The 21,823-nt window shown below is 41.2% G+C and overlaps 1 long non-coding RNA gene across 1 annotated transcript; it reads left to right on the top strand.

The window, feature by feature from the left end:
• The first annotated feature begins 9,692 nt into the window (after positions 1-9,692).
• Positions 9,693-13,141, top strand: LOC145432424 (uncharacterized). Its single transcript, XR_013912717.1, has 4 exons — positions 9,693-10,180; positions 10,260-10,397; positions 11,194-11,286; positions 11,773-13,141. It is a non-coding gene; the product is annotated as an uncharacterized LOC145432424 (long non-coding RNA).
• Positions 13,142-21,823: the final 8,682 nt, after the last annotated feature.

Below are 21,823 nucleotides of genomic sequence, written 5' to 3'. Positions count from 1 at the left end.
AGTGATACAAAAACTGCATTTTTTAAAAATTAATGAAAAAATAAATAAAAATGCAAATGGCCTCATGTTACAAACATATTTTATGAGGAATACCTGGAATATGAATATATTACAACTCTGCATTTTAAAGATTTTGAAGAAAAACAACCCATGGGGTCATTTTTGACCCCACGTGTGCATCTAAGGGTTAAAAAAAACTTTTCTTTTTACATCCCCAGACAAAAATGGAAATATGTCTTTTGAAGGCATCCTCATGTTTGCAACCACACTGAGGGGAAAATCTTTAAAAGATTAACAGCTGGTGATTCTAAGTCCAGCCATCTTTTTGAGTGATACCTAATTTTCGCCTGCAGTGGACCAGTTGACTGGTTGAGAGATCTCACTCTGTCTTCCCAAGTTTGTTAAATGAACCTCAAGATTGTCATCCCCACATCAACTGTGCTGGGATGTCAGTGTGTCATTAAACCGGTGCAAGACTTACTCAGACACTTGGAATCCACACTCTGTTCCACTATACTGTAGTCATATCTATGGCCTTCTGAGAAATATCGCTAGCTTTGTGTTAGTCTGCTGTCTGTCCAGATGGTTGCAAAGAGTAGTGTAAAGTAGTGTCCTCCCAAGACACACACTAAAATCAGCTGACTGCAGTGTGCAGAAAGAAAAAGGCATGTTTGTTTATTTGTTCTTCTATTTTATACACCCATTTTGCATATAACTCAAGTGTTCAGCTATGACTGAATGACTGAATTCTTCAGTGATACATGTAGATGTCACCGGTAAATCTGAAAGTTGTATGAAATTTGTGGTTGGGGCCACTGGATATAATCCATGAGTTTGAGTTGTCAGCCATCAGAAAGGTGATTATGATAGGTAAATCTGGTTGAACTGTTAAAAAAGTCCTTCATTTCTCTCACTGTTGGACTGTTTCCATCATTTGGATTCAGAGATGACAAGAACATGGTGTTGATAGGTAGAATCATTAAATGTGAAGGTGCAAGTTCAGAGCCTATTATCACTATGAAACTTTCAGGGCTTTAAAGACCTTTGCAAGCTCCTCTGCTGCTCATGCATTGGCCTCAGGCATAAACAATATCTTTGCTCTTGAGATCTGTTGCTGTATCTGTCAGTAAAAGCAGATTTATGTTTCATTATCGTGTAACTTGAATGCCAGTCAATGACAATGCTGTGAATGAGTGAATATTTTTTGAACCTTCATCTTCTTGTTTTTTTTTTTTTAGAATATATTCAGCAAACCCAGATACTTTGTGATTCTTCTGAGTAACAGCATGTGCAAAGCATACTATCTCCATGGACTTTTTTGGCATTATCGGTTAAGAGTAATATTGTTTTTGTTTTTTCTTTATTTTTTGGCTTCTCTAATTTCTTTCTTGTGAGAGTTTGTGAGACAGCATTTAGAAACTCTCTGTAGCCCTCGATAATTGCCCATGTGTTAAGCTGATGCAGTTGCTATTTCCGAAATAAGTGCATGTTACAGGTATTTGTACCAAAAATGCATTGCAAAAATAAAGAAAGGCAGTCTGTAGCAGGCCTATAATAAATAATCATGTGTTCAGTGAAAAAAAATCTATATAACTCATTGCAATTGCAAGAAAGTGTCCTGAAAGTAGCTGAAGTGACTAAACTAAATGAGTTAAATAAAACTATTGGAGCTGATTGATGATTTATTGAGGGAAACTATTCAAAAGTCAGTGCAAAACTTTGAAAACAGTCTCTTTTTAAATGAAACTGTCACGGTCCCCGTGTGTCTCTGGTTGGCCCACGCTGGCTACAGGTTTTGTTGTTGTTGTTAGTTTTTGTTTTTGTCTCTCCTCCTCCTCTCTGCCTGGGTGGAGCTCGTTACGGGCTCTCGCTCTTGGCCCACGCACCTGTGTGATTGTGTCCACCTGCTGCTGATCTGGCTGATTTCCCCAGCTGCTATTTAAGGCAGTGGCACTGAGCAGCTGACCGCTTGAATGTTGAACCTCCTGAGTTCGTGCTCTCGGCATTTTCAAAAAGAATCCCTTGTATGTGTTTTTCTGTGGAACTAACCTTAACTTCTGTGTGTAGATATCCCTCTTCTGGATCAAATCACGGGACCTGCCCAAGTGTGGCAGCGTGTGTGGAGTTTTGGAGCGAGTGCGGCTGAAGAGGAGTGCGTGTGTGCGGAGGAGCTGTGGCGGTGATTGTGTGGAAGAGGAAGCGTGTGTGTGGATTCCCCCCCCCCCCCCCCCCTTCTCTCCCTGGAGCCCTGGACCCCCCTCCCAACTCACTGTACATATATATAGCACTAAGGTGATCCCTGTTGTGAATAAATCTCCTTTTGTTCTCTGCGAAAGAACTGTCTGTGCGTGAGTCCGTTCAGTAGCCATGACAGAAACAGTTTTTGATTAGAAACGTTTTGATTAAAAAGTCTCACAGAGAACCCCAGACCTCGGGGTTCCCCCAGGTACCTCCTCTAACTTTTCCGGTGGAAACCCAGGGTCTTCTCATGGCAGCCAAAATATGTATTCTCTCAAGTGTGTCCTGGGTCTACCCCTGGGTCTCATCCTGGTGGGACATGCCCAGTCACTACAAAAAGCTTGCGACCATAGGTGAGGGTAGGGTCGTAGATCAACAGGCAAATCGACAGCTTCACTTTTCTGCTATTTTCTCTCTTCACCATGATGGACTGGCCCAGCATCCACATCACTGCAGCCCCGATCCATCTGTCAATCTCCCGCTCCCCTCTCACCCTCATAATGGGTGTCAAAGAACAGCCGTGATAGCTCATGCAACATCTACTAACATATGAACAAAAGCAACAGGCTAAATCCACAAAGAGCTGTAAACCTCTGAAAAATGTATTGCTGCTAAAAAATGCACATCATAAAATATATAAATTGAATCAAGTTCTTTTGAGGTGTAACCCTGGTAAGATTTACAGCAATCAGAAGTACAGGGTTCTTTGAATGCATCGTAGTCCTTGTCTGATAGTTTAATTTCCGGGCTTGCCCTGAAGGCACCATCTGCAGCTCCGTGCGCGTGAAGGTGTGGTGTAGAGGAAAAAGGACGGCAAGGAAAAACTCCATGCTGCCGCGGAGCACGGTTTTTTCCAGTTGAAAGAGAGGAAAGAGGTTTAATTAACATTTGTGAGAGAGCTGTCGTTAGCGGTGAACCACAGACGGGTACCTACCTGAAAGGAGTCGGAGTATTTCTTTGAACTTTTTGAACTATTCTGGTGAGTTAGCCTAGCTCACTTAGCACCGCTATTGCAGTTCAATGCACTGGAAAAAATAACTAACCAGTCAGAATAGTAGTAAATGTGTTTAATGATGTTTAAGATGTGTTTTCATAGTATTGCAATGTTGTGACAGTTTTGTTTATTATGAGTGTCTAGTGTTTTACTTTCTTGGGCCTGCTAGTTCAGCCGTGGCCAGCTAAGTGGTTATGCGCAGTTCACGTGCAATAGCTGTGCTGTTACTGTAACTGCGGGTGATGCACAGTAATACCGGTGTGTTTACTTTTAATGTGTCACAAGATGCAAATTTATTTTAATATTTCAAAAAGAACCAAGGACATTAGGAACAAGGACATTTAAGGAATGTGGACATCTAACATTCTGCATATTTGTGTGCAGACTGTTTTTTTTTTTTTGAGGTACAGTTCCATGGGTGCCAAGTGAGGAGCTGGTATCGTGGGTCTAAGACACTGTTGCTGCTGTGGAGGCCTTCTCTGTGTCAGGACGCCGACACGTTGATGCCTGCCGTACCAGGAGGGCGGTAGGAAAAAAAACAAAAGGAAGCCCACCTGAGAGATACCTTATCATTTTCTTTGCTACTTTTTCTCTGCCTGAGATTCAGGTCGTTTTCAGTTCTTAACCCAGGACAGTGGGTAACTGAATAAACTGACACCATAAGGAACTGGACACTCACGTGCTATTTTCTTTTCTTTTTCCTTTTCTTTGGGGTGTTGAAATATTGTGTTTCTTGTCTTACATCTATTTTGATTGTTTCAATTATTTTTGTGATGCATTTGAGATGGTTACTGCATTTGAAGGTATCCCTACATTGAGGATGAGCAAAGGGAACTGATCCAAAAGGAAATATATAAAGCAAACTTTGTTTCATAAACCTGTGGTCGTGCGTGTTATGTGGGTTGGAAGTCTCATTGCTCTTACAGAGTTGCTACCGCCAATCTCCTTCCCAAACCTAGATTCGGATATTGTAGACATTGCACTTGGGCGAGCAGTATGAATCATCTCTTTATAGATAGAGGGACACACGTCCAGGTTACATAAAAAGTGGCGAGCCAGCCAGGAGATTGGTTAATAGTAGCTTTCTGATCTTCCACCCCACACTACGCACGTTTGAGATTTTTGAGATTTGTTCCACTGAGTCAGGTATGGATATTTGCAATCGTTTTGAGGTTAATGGTCAAAACTCCCTGTATGTAACAGGTATAGGACCAGAATACACAGATGAGGAAATAACTGCTGTGTTCAAAGTTAATGGAGATATTTCTAAATTAGTGAGGATCCCTGACGAATCAGGACAACCAGAGGGTAGAGCCCTGATCCAGTATGCATCTGACAGGTCTATCTCTAGAATCGACCCCATTACTTTGGGTACCGTACCAAGTCCAAAGGACCCAGCTGTGATGTGGTTTGCGAGGACCATTAGAGATGTTTGTCAGGAAGTGGTGGGGAGGGAGATAGCTTGCAGATACCTGGACGAACTAAAGTCTGTCGCAGGCAGTGGCAGGAAAGGTTTCTTGAATGTGCTTCAGGAGGAACTGCATGGGAACCAGGGCACATCACATGACGTACACAGTAATGCTACACAGCCCTATGCAGCTCAAAATGCTAACACACCTAATAATGATCAAAATGAGCCTGCAGAGCCCTCACATGTTTATAGTGCATCTGCTAGTTTACCAACGAGCCCAGTCCACATCAGTGAGGATGTTTTTAACCCCCCCCAGATCCAGAGAGTGATTGTGGAGCATGTCATCCGAAGTGAGTCCACCACTTCACCATCCCCACAAATAAGGTTGCGCACCTTCTCTGGGCGGATGCCAAGGCCAAACGGTGAGGTGGACTACGAAACATGGCACACCCAAGTTGATCTTCTCCTTAACGATCCTTCCTTGAATGATGCTCACAAGGTGAGAAGGATTCTTGAGAGCTTGCTGAGTCCAGCAGCTGATGTTGTGAAGCCTCTTGGCATCTCTTCACCACCAAGTGTCTACATCACTCAACTTGACTCTGCTTTTGGTGTTGTGGAGGATGGAGAGGAGTTGTTTGCGGCATTTCTCGGCTCTAACCAAGATAGTGGAGAGAAGCCATCAACATACTTGAACAGGCTCCATAGCCTCCTCACAAGAGCAATTTCTAGAGGGGGAGCCTCAGCTGGAAATTCCAATGATCATTTGCTCAGACAGTTTTGTAGGGGCTGTTGGGATCAGAGCATCATCATCGGCTTACAGTTAGAGTGCAAAAAGGGAAATCCACCAACATTTCCTGAATTCCTCCTCATGCTGAGGACTGAGGAAGACCGCCGTTCCACAAAGCTAGATAGGATGAAAAAGCATTTAGGTGCTTCGAAAGCTAACATGTATGCCCACCATGTTTTTGATATGCCCTCTTATGACTGTGAGCCTGTCCCACTGACTAACTCAAAGCCGAATGAGACATCAAAGCTTGAAAAGAAAGTAAACGAGCTAACTAAACAGTTGGAAAAGCTAAACAAAAAGCCACCGAGCCTCACTCATGATAGTAATCCTCCCCTAGTGGTAAAAGCAAAGCGAGATGAAACCTCTGATATTGAGAACAAGATAGCTGAACTGACAAAGCAAGTTGAAAAACTAGCACAAAATCAGAGAGAGAGTACTGAAAAGACCGACTGCTTTGCAATCAGTAGTAGTAACATGAAGAGGGGCCTTAAGGTGCCTTGAATGCCGAGGCCGTGGTTTTGTTTTAAGTGTGGGGAAGACAACCACATTGCTGCTCATTGCTGGAATGAACCCAACCCCGCACTGGTTCGCAAGAAAAATGCAGAACTCCGGGAGAGGCAGGATAAGTTTTTAGCTCAGCAGGCTGCTTCCCCATTCACTTTAAACTAGTAGCAGCTCCTGTAGTGGGACGTCCAGGAGCTGCAGTTGATGATAACCCCTGTCCCAACAGATCAGTTGATGGTGCTGGAACACAGAAGAAAGTCATAACCCACACAATGACTGAAACCTACCATTGCACAGAGCGATCTATACCTGCAGGGCTTGTAGGTCCTCGTTGTGCGGCTTCTGTCTTTCTTGAGGGTGTGCAGTGTGAGTCCATAATGGACACCGGCTCACAAGTTACAACAGTGTCCGAGTGTTTCCATAAGAACCATCTGTCTCACTTACCTATACATCCAATTCATGCCCTTCTTGAAATCGAAGGAGCAGGTGGACAGCAGGTCCCCTATCTTGGTTACATAGAAGCGCGTGTCACTTTCCCGCTGTCTGTTCCTGGCAGGAAAGAGGAGCTAGTCGTGTTAGCACTTGTGGTGCCAGAGTGTCAGTTCAACAGCAGGACCCCCCTGTTGATTGGTACCAATGTGTTATTACGACTTTATGAACAAGTACTTGAACAGGATGGTCCAGAGGTTGTTTGCAAACTCTTCTCTAGAGATTTTGCAGTGATCTTCCAGCATATTGCCCAGATCCATGACCTCAACAACCATGCTCATCCTGTCAGGTTACATGGTGGAAACCCCATCACCATCCCTGCAAAACAAAAGTGCTGCATCACAGGTGATGTCAGGTTGAAAAGGAACAGTCAGACCACATTTGTGCTTGAACCCAATGAACATCACAGGTTGCCAGGTGGCGTGTTCCTTGAAGCTGCTCTGATGGACATTCCATTTAAGTCTAGCTGCAAGGTCCCGGTCGTCCTGCGCAATCTTAGTGACCATGATGTTACGCTGCAGCCAAAACGCATCATTGCTCAAATATGTGCAGCTCAGCAGGTCACATCACTTGGACCAGTGAAAGGTGACTCTCATCACAATAAGCCTGACAGTGACAACCTCGAGTTCAATCTTGATGATTCACCAATATCTGAACAATGGAAAGATCGTATCATCACCAAGCTTAGATCTATTCCAGAAGTCTTTGCTGTGGATGACCTGTCATATGGTCACACCACTGCAGTGAAACATCACATCAGGCTACATGACGAGACTCCTTTTAAGGAGAGGCCAAGGCCTATTCATCCCAGTGACAGGGAGGCAGTCAAGGAGCATCTTAAAGAACTGCTTGATGCAGGAATCATTAAAGAGTCACAGAGCCCTTTTGCATCCCCAGTGGTCTTGGTCCGGAAGAAGAATGGTTCTATCAGGTTATGCATTGACTACAGGAAGCTAAATGCTCGAACCATCAGAGATGCATACGCTCTTCCGAACATTGAGGAGACCTTTGCTGCCCTTAGCGGTGCTAAATGGTTCTCCGTCATGGACCTTAAATCTGGTTATTACCAGGTTGAGATGGCCGAAGAAGACAAGCCTAAAACCGCTTTCACGTGTCCCCTCGGCTTCTTTGAATTCAATCGCATGCCTCAGGGTGTCACGAACGCACCAAGCACTTTTCAGCGCCTTATGGAAAGGTGTGTCGGTGACTTGCATCTCAATGAGGTATTGGTGTTTCTGGACGACTTGATTGTCTTTTCAGACACATTGGAAGAACATGAAGCACGACTCATGAAGGTGCTGAACTGTCTTAAAGATTTCGGTCTAAAGCTTTCTCCGGAGAAATGTCACTTCTTTAAGACGTCAGTAAAGTATCTTGGTCATGTCGTGGATGCACGAGGAGTTCATACTGACCCTGACAAGATATCCGCCTTGAGGGACTGGCCTCGTCCTTCAAATAGGAAAGAGCTTAAATGTTTCTTAGGCTTCGCTGGGTATTATCGGCGGTTTGTCGAAGGATATTCCCAGATAGCCAAACCTCTTAATAGCCTGACAGCAGGCTACTATCCACCAAAGAAAAGGGGCAAAGTGTACAAGAGGGAACGCTTCACGACTCTTGTGAGCCCTAATGCACCGCTCGGTGAGGAGTGGACTTCGGAGTGTGAGAGTGCATTCAGAACCCTGATCAAGAAACTGACGTCTGCGCCCATCCTTGCTTTTGCGAATCCACAACTACCATATGTTGTACATACTGACGCTTGTCGCGATGGATTGGGGGCAGCGCTCTATCAAGAGCAGGAGGGGAAGCTCAGAGTTGTCGCGTATGCCAGTCGAGGTCTTTCCAAGAGCGAGAGAAACTACCCTACGCACAAACTCGAATTCTTGGCCTTAAAGTGGGCCGTTTGTGAAAAGTTCAGTGATTTCCTTTATGGGTCAAGTTTCACTGTGCTTACCGACAACAACCCCCTCACATACGTCTTGACATCTGCGAAGTTAGATGCTGCTGGTCATCGCTGGTTAGCCGCTCTTTCTACTTACCAGTTTACCATCAAGTACAGAGCAGGGCAGGCCAACCGCGATGCAGATGGGTTATCCCGGCGGCCTCAAGGTCCGCCTCTTGAGGATGAAGCTTTCACTAAAGAAAGAGAGAGAATAGAGGACATGAAAAAACGGTTCATGGAAGCAGGAGATGACATGGATCATGAGGTGTTCTCTGCATTATGTCAACGTCATCTTGTGATGGTTAAAGATGAACGTCACCCTCATTCAGAGCAGCCTGTCATTGCGGAGTCTCTTGTTGTCGACCCTTCTGTAGTGCCTGATGTTTTCGGTGAGGACACTTTACCATCCATGGCTAACTCTGACTGGTGTAATGCTCAAAATAATGATCCGTCTCTCTCACGTGTCATCACCTTTGTGAGGAGAGCTGTAAAACCCAGTTTCAGAGAGACAAACCTTGAACATCCCGATGTCAAACTTCTTTTTAGGGAGTGGAAAAAACTTGAACTCAGGGATGGTGTCCTGTACAGGAAGTGGTCTGAGCGAGGCGAACTGGTGTATCAGTTGGTCTTACCCGAACAGTTCAGAGAGAGGGCACTGCAAGGAGTGCATGATGATGTTGGGCATCTCGGTTCTGAGCGTGCACTTCAGCTTGCTCGTGCCAGGTTCTACTGGCCGAGAATGGCCAGAGACATCGAGGAGAAGTGCAAAAAGTGCGAACGCTGTTTCAGGCGGAAGGCTGTGCCTCAGAGGGCCGCGCCTTTGGAAAACATTTCTGCTACTTATCCACTTGAACTTCTTTGTATGGATTATCTATCCCTTGAGCCGGATGATAGAGACACGAGAAACATTTTAGTCATCACCGACCACTTTACAAAATTTGCTGTGGCGGTGCCGACTAGGGATCAGAAAGCCAGAACTGTTGCGAAGGCTTTATGGGAGAACTTTATTGTTCCCTACGGGTTCCCCAGTCGTCTGCTCAGCGACCAGGGCAGGGACTTTGAGTCTAAGACGATCAGAGAACTCTGCACACTGATTGGAGCAGACAAAGTTCGTACCACCCCGTACCATCCCCGGGGAAACCCAGTGGAACGATTTAACCGGACCCTCCTTGGTATGCTAGGGACCCTGGAAGAAAGAGACAAATATCATACCGCCAATCTCCTTCCCAAACCTAGATTCGGATATTGTAGACATTGCACTTGGGCGAGCAGTATGGATCATCTCTTTATAGATAGAGGGACACACGTCCAGGTTACAGAGGCAAATACATTTTCTTCTGCTGCTCAACTGCACAAGATCTCAGTGTTGCCCCACCTGCCAAATGGGGACTCTGAATGACCTATTAAATAAAAGTGTAATATCTTTGACACCTAGCGATACAAACGAGGATTTTACCAGCACAAACCGATACAAACGGAGCACTAGCCACCCAGTATACTTGATTTTATTTTTGGGGGTAAGTGGGTCACGTTCACAGACTGGGCTGCTCCGGTATATAATGGTAAACGTGCTCACAGGAACAGATTTATGAAATAAGTAATAGAAATTTTGGAGCATTTGAAATTTAACTTGTATTATTAATACATTTTAAAAGAAACAGGATTGTTCTTAAGTTTAGACCATCTCTGTGCTACCCCTTTGCATGTGTCTCACTGTACACGATTAATTTTTTCTGTTTTTCTTTTTCTCTCAGGTTGCTGGTTGTGGAATTTGGAGCTGCGGAGATTTGAGCTGTGCTCCAAAAGTGCATGTTGAAGGTACCTAATGCTTTCATATTATTTACTTTTTCCTTAATACGCAATTTTACATTTTGAATTCTCTTATTTGGTCTTTTAGGTTATCACCACAGTTCCACTGCTGTCCACATTCATGAGCAGTCTTGACCAGTACTCTGACCAGTTGATGAAGATTCTACGAAAAAAAGGAGGGGAAACAGCGCGGCGGATGACAGCAGCGTTGTCTGCAATTTCACAGGTATTCTGTCTTGTTATGTTCTGTAACTAATAGATTAGTTGCAGGTTGATCTCAGGTCTGGTTATTAACCTGTATTTTTAACTTTCTTGGGTCATTTTATGCTTGTTCTCTCCTGCGTTATACTTCTCATCTCGCTTTTGGCTTATATTCTGGACTTGGTCCTGACACAAAGCAGAACTAAGTAACTCATGCCCCTAGAGGCCATAGGTGCCGTTGCTGGCATTGTAGCTTTTTTCTTTTCTTTTCTTTTTTTTGTTACTCATTAATTGTCCAAAGGAATAATTAGCTACACTGAGAAAAGACAAAGGCAGACAACATTTCACATTTCGCCACAACTCAGTGACACAGTAGATTATTTTTTTTTCACTCAAACTTGGTATAAATACTGCAAATGTGGTGGTAGCCCGCATACCTCATATTAACGTGACAGTGTGTAGTTTTTTGTCATTAATTTTTGGAAATCTCTATCAAAATGTTTTTGATTCCTTTGAACAGTACTCCTATGCAACAACACTTATCTTCCTTCTTTCGGGTGGTACACCACGCTAAAGCTGCATTTTCCACGACCCAATGTATCGCAATCAGTGTAATTGGACTCATAACTTATAATCTTTATGGGAATGAATTGGTAAGCTTCTCATTCTCTAACACAAAAAACTACTTGCTTGCAAAAAGCATGTTTAAAATTACTTAAACAATTATGAATTGGTTAAAAAACAATAAAAATTGACTTAAGTTCTGTGGGGGTCTCTAAAAACTTCAAAAAAGTAATTGCGCTGCATGTGTTGTTGTTTAGAGTTCCCGAATCGAAGTGAAGCGTGAATGCATCCTTAAAGCTGTGATTATATACCTGAATGAGAACCCTGAAAATCTCATCAAAGAGTACATGGTAAGTTTATTTTTAAAGGGATATTCCACCCCTCAGTAAAATTTTGACTGTCATAATTCCCAGAGTTTTGTAAGTTGAAAATTTTATTTTCTAAACAAGCCCAGGCATTCTCCTGTTCTGGCAGCAATCAGTTTTCTTTAAATTAGCTTACAACAATAAAGTGCATGGGAAATACTAGGATTTTGTTTCCATTCACTTACATTGTTTTATGCGAGACTAAAGAAAATGACCCTGGTCAGCAGAATATTGATAATATTATTAATGCATACTCCTTCTGCCCTCTGTCCATGTTTCATGTATCTTCTTCTTGGTCTTTATTTGGTGATAGTCTTAAATCCACATTTTTCTTTGGTCTGTTCTCCTCAATCTCATTCAGGGATATGTGTAATTAAGATAGTGTGGACCATTTTAACTAAAATGGAGTGAATAGATAGATGATGCAAGGACCAAAATACAACGGATTTAAAATATTTCTGTCCTTTTCAGGATTTCAACGTGATGGAAGCTGAAGAGCTTGAGAGGATGGATTTGGCGTGTTTATAAAATAATCCATGAAGGAGCACAGCCTGATTACTCCCTTGAAGATGTTGGCATCATTATCGAGAGATGCACAGTCTTGCAGGATCTTCACGATGTGACGAGCGGGTGTGCACTTTTGTTTGGGCTAATTTACTGCCTCAATCTGAGTTACCCAAAGCCACTTCGCTACACATTTGAGTTCTTCCAGAAGGTGCTCATGGGACTGGAAGACAAAAAACTGTCTAACAAAATACAAGTGCTGAAGAACAAACTCTGCCAAAAGGAGACGCAATGACTCTTCTAGATTGAAATGTCTCCCAAAATAAGTGCTCTGTTTTACTATTTAAAAGTTTATAAATATATATATGTTGATCCTTGTTTGTAAATATTTTGTCATAGTTTTTAATATTTAGGAGATTTACTCTTTTGATTGTGGAAAAGAAAACATAATTCAGAAACTGAGTTTTTGGAACTGAGGACAAAATTACGCAGATGGATATATTTTCTTGTTTCACAACATTTTCTTCAGTTTGAGTAGCTGTGGTAATTCTGCAGACTGTAGCCATTGCAGACCTACAACTGTAGATCCTGAAATCATCCTACTCCTCACTACACTGTCACTTAGTTGAAACTGGAAAGTTGTTTCAGATGTTTACATTTTATTTTACACACTTCATTTAATGTTGCATTATGCAGTGTTGTTTCCCTGTTTAAGCTTTGCCTCATTGAAGGCTTTTGTTCAAGTTGTTAAAGCAACACAATTTTTTTTTTTTTTTTGTATTTACACTTCATATTAGTTCTCGTGTACCAGGTTTCCATTGTAGGTCAAGGATCTTGAGTGTTATAAATGTTAAAGTGTATGTGCAAACAAATGTGAAAAGGTTCTAAGGTTTTCACCTGTACTCAAGTTAAGTACTGGATTTTTGGTCTTAGCATTTAATTAAGAATATTTTGAGATTTGCTATATGCATTTTTTTATTGTAAAATTTATTATATAATAGAAAACTTATAATTCTGAATCCGATTTTTGGAACTGGGGACTAAATCGTTTTTACCTTTTTGTGTCACTTAACTATTTTCTGTACTGTAATTGCATTATACAGTGATTTTTAAGTTGCTGTGGTAAATCTGCAGATCTGACTATAATCACAGTTGTATTGAATTTGACATCTTACGGCACACTACAATGTCACTTTGTTGAAACTCGGAAAGTTGTTTCCAATGTTTAAATTTTGGTCATGCACTTTAAGCATTTAATATTGCCTTATGCAGTGTTGTTCCCTGTAGAAACTTTGCCTTGTCAAGGCTCACCGTAAATAAAGTTGTTGATGCAGCACCCTTTTCTTGCATTTACACTTTATGTAAGCTTTAGTGTAAGAGTTTTCTATTGAAGTGCAAGGATCTTGAATGTTATAAATGGTAACTCGTGAGCAAGTGTAAAAAGGTTTTTGAGTTGTCACCTGTACCCTGTAGTTAAGTGTTAGACCTTTGCTGAAGACCTCTGAAAGGTCCAAACACCTAATTACAATGTATAGATGACGACTCAGGAACCTTTCTAGACTTGTTTTGTTGATACCTAAACATTTAGCATATAGATGAAACTATTAATTAAATCATAATTAATCAAATTAATTAGGTCCAAAACGCAATCTAAATGGTGCCATTAAATTCAAATTAATATTGTCAATTGAACCTAAAGCAATACAGTTAATAAAATGAACGAAGTGTTTAAATTCTAATTAATGGTGTTAAATAGTAACAATGAAAGGAAAGCTGTTGCTTTTATAGAACAATTTCACTTCTGATATACATCACCATTGAAATTGCAGATAACAACCATATTGATTTATGTTTAATTGACCAGGTTTTGTGGAAAAGATTGCCTTAACTTTGTCAATTAAATCCAACGTTTTATTTCTTAGAGTGTACCAGTACACAAGGAACAGTACAAATGCTTTTTCTTTGATATTTTTCCACTGCTGTGCAGACCCACAGGCACAAAAAAGTAAGTATGATGGAAGACATACTGTATAATGTGTGTGATATGTGTTTGCGCTGAAATAACCAATCATATATCCTATTTAGCTTCTCTTTACCAGGAGTGCGCTCTGTGCAAAGGCACTCAGCCAATTAGGCGACAAATGCTGCACAGTGCAGAACTTAATCCATTTTCCAAGGAGGCTTGCAGACATAATAACATCATAAAAGCACACACAGCAAAAGCCCATTAAAACAAAAGCTTGCTGTCATTAAAAAAGTCCTTTATGGAAGAAAGTGGCATGCAACAATTTGGTCTTTGCTGCCATCATTCATGTCTATTTACAGTTCCCATACTGTTCAGTAAGTGTAGGAAGCCTAATCATATATTCAGGAAAGAGGGAAAAGATGAATGTTACTGCTAAATGTCAAAATCCTGTTTATTTCATCATATGATTTACATTTGATTGATTTTTTCATTTAGTCATATTAAGAATATATAGGTCTTCCTGTCTTCTTCTTTAGTAAGAGAGGAAGATGAAAATGAGAATGAGAAGAAAAACTGAATGGTGGCAAAAAGACATGACATCCATTAATATTGTTCAGTGAGGAAAGCAGATTTTTAAAAGAAGGGAAAAAGGCATCTTGGGATACTTGAAAATCATATAGTCTAAAAACTGTTACAATCCATTAAAAGAGAGTGGGAAAGCCCATTATTATTCTTATGGCACAGTGGAAGAGTTTCAACCCCTGCTATGGCCAATCCAGGGGAAGAGCTTTCCAGAAATAAAACTCTGCAGGGAGCCGTAGAGTCACAGCTCTGTGAAATAATCTTCAGGGTAAACCATTCAACAATGCAGAGATTCTGAAAACAACAATATGTGAAATCACCTTTTTAAGTGCAAATAAGGAAGAAAAATATTCATTACTATATACTAATCCCTTGTGACATTGATCCTTTATAGGTTTGAAAGTATACATTACAGAGGTAAATTTATATCAATTTAAAAAAAAAAAATACTATAAGACAATCTTTCCACCAAATTGTGACTTTTTCACATGACAGGTGATTCTGTTGAGCAGGACTGTTCAGTGAGTTTAACTAAAAAACAAATGTGTGTCGTCTTATGTAGTGAAATACTTTATTGTATTATGTGCTCTTACACGGTGACCTTGTAACCTGTCCATGGTGTAGTCTAGCTGAGACTGGTTCAGCTGCTTGAATATGTATTGTGTTCCTTTTTGTAATAATTGTCTAAAGCTAAACAACTGTGGTGATGCTTCAGCCTAACTAGGCCTAAAAACTGGTATTATAACATGATAAAACAGCTTGATTTTCAGTGGTATTTTTTAAACTTTTTTGAAGGCAAAGCCAAATGATGTCCTACTGATGGTGGCATATGATCAAACTATATTTCATCTGGGAGAGCATGGACAGGTACCAAATTTTAATGGACTCGGAGACTTGTCTAATGCACATTGACCCATTAATTGTTGAAACACACACTTACACACTGTGTATTACCTTATTTCTATCTCTTCCTCTCGTGGCTGAGATTGGGCTTGTATGTGTAACACTGGTGGTGCAATATTAGTAATGGGCATGTAAGACCTGTTAGTGTTACTTCTTGCCGTCTTTGCCTGTAGTACGGGAAGTATAGTTACTTTTAACCACAGCTCGAGGACAGAAGGGAAATATGGACCAGATCAGACAGGTTCTAGATTCGTAGGAGCCAAGGGTGTATGACAACACAGGACTTGTACACAGTAGGTGTAGAAAACACAATTGCATTTATTAGCAATTATTAAAGTTTAGCAGGTTGTGCACATTTAACAAAAGTAGAGCGCGCTTCTTGAAAACAAAATAAAATAAACCCCACAAATGGTCGACCCAAGGATATATTGTCTTTTGTGTATTTTTTGAAAGTCAATTTCAGTCTTTCAATGTTCACTAGTCACTCAGTGTGTTTGTAACCAGTTGGGTTACAATCTACCAGTTCATCCGGCTCTTTGGGCTGGGCTCGCCATCCAGTACTGGAAAAGGATCCTCGATTCTTCTTAGGTCCTCAAAACCAATCCAATCCAAATAAGCAAAGGGAAAAAACCTGACCATGTGAAGCAACAAATGCTACATGGGGCTTCACAGTGCTCACGCTGGCTCACGGCCTCTGGAATACAGTAGTACTCTTATTATTCTCGCTGAATAAAGGACTTTCACTATCCAGCTAGCTTCATCGCCGCACGGGTAAACTGATCTTTCACCGTCTGTGTCTCTGGCGTATCTAACTGGCACACGAAGGGATGGGATAGCTAAACGGTAATGACCAGCATTCATGGGGATGACCACAGAATCTTGTTCTGTCAAGGCACTGGTAAAAGTCAGGCTTAGACCTTGAAACAGGGACTGGGCAATGGAAACGAGAGGATTTCCCAACTGACTATATTGCAGTCGTTCTGGTTGGGTTCTTGTTCTCTCTGAGCCCCTGTGACAAAGTGGGTGAGAAGACCATTTGTCTATATTCTTAGTTAACATTCTTGTTTTGATCTAACCATATTTCACATGTAATCTGCAACAGGCAAACATCTACTATCCCGGGTTTGTTTATGTTCTGCACTTTTACAGATTATATAATATAACATCTTGGTTTAAATCAATTCATACAAGTTTGTTAAGTTAACATGTTCCTTATTTCAACTGTTAATTGGTATTGTTTAGAACTTACCTTACCTACCTGTCTTCCAGAAGCAAAAGGAGGAAATGTAGTTTTACTTCCTGCTTTATACCTTCTGGGTTCATTTGAGGTCACAGGAAGAGACCAAGTGCAGAAGGGGAAGAACTCTTATAATTTAATAAAGTTGATTTTAGAGGGTTTATAAAGAAATAGATTTACTGTTGTGATATGTATTGATTACACCACAGAGTTTATGTTGCCAGTCAAGAGGAGTAGTAGAGGATTGAATATAATCATGTTCATCTTACCTACCTACTGAATGGAATAGTCCAGAGGAGAAATTGTTTGATTAAGTGGACTATTTAAGCAGACGAACGCAGGTGTTTTGAGAGAAAGGTTCAGGTCAGTGTAGCTGTGTGCAGGTTGACCTTAATTTCTGTTGATTTAAGTTCAGTTATGTTTATTTGAATTGAGTTAATTATAGAGTTGAGTTTCTTATTTGTTTCTTTGTAAATATTGTTTGGGCCACAAAATGGTGAATAAATCACTTGCTACACTGGACAGCATCAGTCTCCTGCACTTCTTTGACTGCTTAAGTCGAGTCCTACCACATTTGGTGGCAGCAGTGGGATTCCAGGCCAATTAAGGAGTGGAGAAGATGAAAAGACAACTTTTCACCAACTGAATTTTTCAATAATTTTGGTTGGCCTTCATTGAGTCTTCATTGGCTCAGTGGGGATTATAACCGACAACTCTTGCCACATTTGAACATAATAATTAACCTGATACAATGTAGCTGTGCACCAGCTTCATCAAATGAACTGTATGTGTTTTTGTCAAGTTTTTAATCACCATCAGAATCACAGTGGTGACAGATGTATGGCTGTCCTGGAGTGCAGGCCTCATGAGCCCACAGTCAGGCACTTAACCCAAGCTTCTTTTGGCTTTGAGTTATTGAAGTTTTCCATGCACACAATACAGAAATTCGCATCAGCATCTGAGAAATCTGTGTTGTCCTGTTCAGTGTTATTCATTTTCTGATTTTTCTTTCGTGATGTGGAAAGCTTGGATTGTTTTAGGTTTGTGGGAGTGGATTTGCCTTGTTTCTGGCACAGCCTCTTCTTTGGAAAACTTATTTTCCTGCTTCTCTGGTCTGCTTCAAGGGCCATCTTAACTGGTGTATCAGTGAGTATTGCTGTTTGTTTCCTTTTTCTTCCCGTTGAAGGGGTTTTTTCTAGGTCCAGCTTTTGGTAAGGGTCGCACATCTTCTGGGTTAAAGCCCAAGGAGGTCTGTGGGTTTTCATCACAGCCTGATGAGGGAGCAGCTTGGAGGTCAGTTGGGAGACTGGAGATGTGAGCATCTGGAGGAGTGGTCATGTCGTCAGCTGTAGGACTGGTGAGATGAGCAGCAAGAGGAGCGGACTGTTGGTCAGCTGGAGAAATGTCTATATGGACTGCTGGAGAAGGACGATCTGTGACCTGTGATGGAGCAAAGTCACTGTCCTCAAATATGTTTGGATTGTATGGCCAAATTCCACAGCACTGGAATCCAGCCTGTATATTCTTTGGTGTAGCTGCTGCTGGAAGTGTCGTCCTGACAAGACCTGGTATTTCATATATTGTCATGGTCTTTCCTGGATTCATTCTCATCCAGGAATCACTTGCACTGTTCACCATCTTTTTCAGTGGGCCACAAACACTCCTGTCAAGTGGTTGGAGTTTGTGACTGCAGTGAGGGGGAAATGTGAGCATCACAATTCCATTGCTCTTGCAGAAGTCAATGGCTGCAATTGACAGGTGTGAACTGTGGTTATCCATGAGAAGACTCACTTTTTTTTCATTGCTGACCTTGGTGTGGTTTGCAAAGTGCTCTAGAAAGATGAGGAACTCTGTTTCTTGCATCCATCCTGACTTATTTCCACTGCCAATACGTCCTACTGGCCCATCTCTGACAAAGTGGTCTGCATAATGTATGCGTGGGAACACAAACATTGGAGGAATTGTGTTGCCAATGGCATTAACTGCACATGTAAGGGTGACCAGTGAAACTCTCTCTGCTGATGTCATTGCACCAACTTGTTTAGTGCCACGTTTTGCAATCACTCTGTCTGGGGTTTGCACAGTTGTTATGCCAGTCTCATCAATATTCCATATGTCATTTGCTGTTAAGGTGTGTCTCTTTAGCACTTCATCAAATTTTTTGAAAAACATTGCTACATTGTGTTGATTAAAACTGGTGGCCCGTGCCAGACTTGTAGCCTCAGCACTTCTAATGGACAAAGTTGGGTTTCGTTTCATGTAGGCTGAGAACCAGTCTGGTCCACCCCTTGAGAATTTGTCCCATGACTTTGGATATTTGCATCCATGTTTCACTGCAAGCTGATATGCCAGTTCTTTTACCTGTAATTTTAATCACGAAATATGTTAGTATTTCTGATACTGTATACTATATTTTAAATTGCTACCATTAAAAATTTCTAACTTTCCCTTGTCTTATCCTTTATTGCTTCCTATCTGCTTACCTCACGTGGACATAGTTCATAAAATGCATCTGCAGCTCTCATCAGGTATTCTGTTAATTCCTTCTCTTGTTTATCAGTGAAGACCTTCTTTCCACTATGGTATCCTACACGTGGGAGTTCCATTGATCCCTGCTCTTCCAGCTTCTTCCTCTCTTTACAAAATCGGTGCAAAGTGACATGGCAAATGCCATACAATTTTGCCACAGATCTGGTGGACTTTCCCTGATTTCTAACATCATTTGATGCTCTCTCCAAAATACTGAGAGGCACCCCTCGGTCAGTCTGTCTTTTCCATGACCTAGGCATACTGTAATTCAAAGAAAACAAAAAAATATGAGTTAAAGTAATAGTGGGGTAAGTTGTAACATTTGCATGGTTGTTACAACTAACCCAGGCTGTTGCTGTTACAACTGACCCAGACGCCTATAGCCACGATCTAGCTCGCATTACAGCTAACACCTAAAACATTAGCACTAAAGACATGCACAGAATATATCCCCATAGACATACAAATAACATAATTTAAGTTTGATGAGTTTAACTGCAAAGCAGTTAGTGCTATTAGAAAATGAAATAAAGTCAAAAAACTTACTTTTTGGCATACAAATTAGTTTCTTTCTTCTAAAATTGTCTGTGTTTGTCGAAGGGTGCTGATTTTTCACCAGTGATAGAAGAACTGAATTGCGCATGTACAGAGTGAATCACATGATTTTAAACTTAGCCCTGATTGGAGAAATTAGAAGTGTTACAACTGACCCACGTTACAACTATCCCCGGTCTCCCCTACTCTACGAATAGTACCATGTTGCTCCAGAAACTCAAATACCTCTTTGTCTTTATCTCTATCTGTAACACCGCTAACAATAATGGCATTTCGTACTTTAACGGCATACTTCTTGACAAAATCCATTTTCACAGTATGTGAGCGTCTGATCAAAGGTCAAAGAGGATTCCAATGTTGTCACACAACACTCTAGGCTCCTGGCTGGCTCGCCACTTTTTTACTTATGTAACACTGGTGGTGCAATACTAGTAATGGGCATGTATGACCTGTTAGTGTTACTTCTTGCCGTCTTTGCCTGTAGTACGGGAAGTATAGTTACTTTTAACCACAGCTCGAGGACAGAAGGGAAATATGGACCAGATCAGACAGGTTCTAGATTCGTAGGAGCCAAGGGTGTATGACAACACAGGACTTGTACACAGTAGGTGTAGAAAACACAATTGCATTTATTAGCAATTATTAAAGTTTAGCAGGTTGTGCACATTTAACAAAAGTAGAGCGCGCTTCTTGAAAACAAAATAAAATAAACCCCACAAATGGTCGACCCAAGGATATATTGTCTTTTGTGTATTTTTTGAAAGTCAATTTCAGTCTTTCAATGTTCACTAGTCACTCAGTGTGTTTGTAACCAGTCGGGTTACAATCTACCAGTTCATCCGGCTCTTTGGGCTGGGCTCGCCATCCAGTACTGGAAAAGGATCCTCGATTCTTCTTAGGTCCTCAAAACCAATCCAATCCAAATAAGCAAAGGGAAAAAACCTGACCATGTGAAGCAACAAATGCTACATGGGGCTTCACAGTGCTCACGCTGGCTCACGGCCTCTGGAATACAGTAGTACTCTTATTATTCTCGCCGAAAAAAGGACTTTCACTATCCAGCTAGCTTCATCGCCGCACGGGTAAACTGATCTTTCACCGTCTGTGTCTCTGGCATATCTGACTGGCACACAAAGGCACACACAGGTGTCTGAGCAGCGCACAGACTGGGGGAGGGTCAGACCGGCCAGTCCTGCCCCCACACCATTTATATATTACATATACATATGTACATATTAATTAAACTTATGTTTACATGCTTTTTATCAGTATTTATTATAATTAACTTTGTTTTTATCACTATTTATTCCCATTGTGAGAGTATGAATATTTATACTTTTAATCCTGTTTTTAACACTGGGTTACATATGGTCTTAACCAGTCTCAGTGGTGGGTGTGGCCTATGGAAATCCTGGGCTAGCACACATCTGCAATCACATCTGCAGTCAACATGGCATTTAAGCTGGGTTCTCAGCTTCAGTTGTTGCCAGAGGGTGCATTTTTTTCTGTTGGTGATATGGAAGTGAAACGGAGAGGTATAAATTCAAAGAGACAATCCCAGACTTTGTTTGGTGACTTACCCAGGGTTCCATGTGTCAGCTAGTTTCCAGACAGTGATTTACAAAAAGACAGTTCAGAGTGTCTCTTTAAGGTCAAGCTTTGTTTAAGTGCCTCATTGCCAATTCCAGATTTCTGTTTATTAAATCTTCTGAGCCTTTCACTGTATCCTCTACTTGAGTCCTCAGTGGAGAGTGTATATAGTTTTGTTTTTTGAACATGAGTTTGGAAAGGCTTCTATTGTTCCATTGTTAATGGTTCAATGCATCTTTTCTGATTTAATTTAAATTGAATGTAGTTTCTTAACTGGCGCTGGAGTTAAGGGGTTATCAGTCTGACCAATTCAGTGTCCAACCAATTTTCTTTTTTTAAAAATATATCCTTTTTAAACAGCAAAACATAGCAGCATCAGCAGTGCACATTTTGGTTGCCCAAGTGCTGATAACTGCAGGGAGCTAATGTTTACAAGATAACAGCTGGGAAGAACAAGATAGACAGGAAGAATGCAGAAATGTCTTTATTTCCATGGTCTGACATCACAGAATTAGCCTGTTAATAGGTGCTCTGAATCTCTTATTTTCGCTGTAACTATAGATGTCAGTGGCCTGTGTTCTTTGCATCCAAATACCTTGTTAACCGGGCTTTCAGAAAAAGCTGGCCCTTAGCTGTTGTTGTAGTTTGTGTCCTTT

The sequence above is a fragment of the Astatotilapia calliptera genome, chromosome 2 (assembly GCF_964374335.1).
Source record: "Astatotilapia calliptera chromosome 2, fAstCal68.1, whole genome shotgun sequence".
NCBI classification, from domain to species: Eukaryota; Metazoa; Chordata; class Actinopteri; order Cichliformes; family Cichlidae; genus Astatotilapia; species Astatotilapia calliptera.
This window is presented reverse-complemented; position numbering and strand designations above follow the sequence as displayed.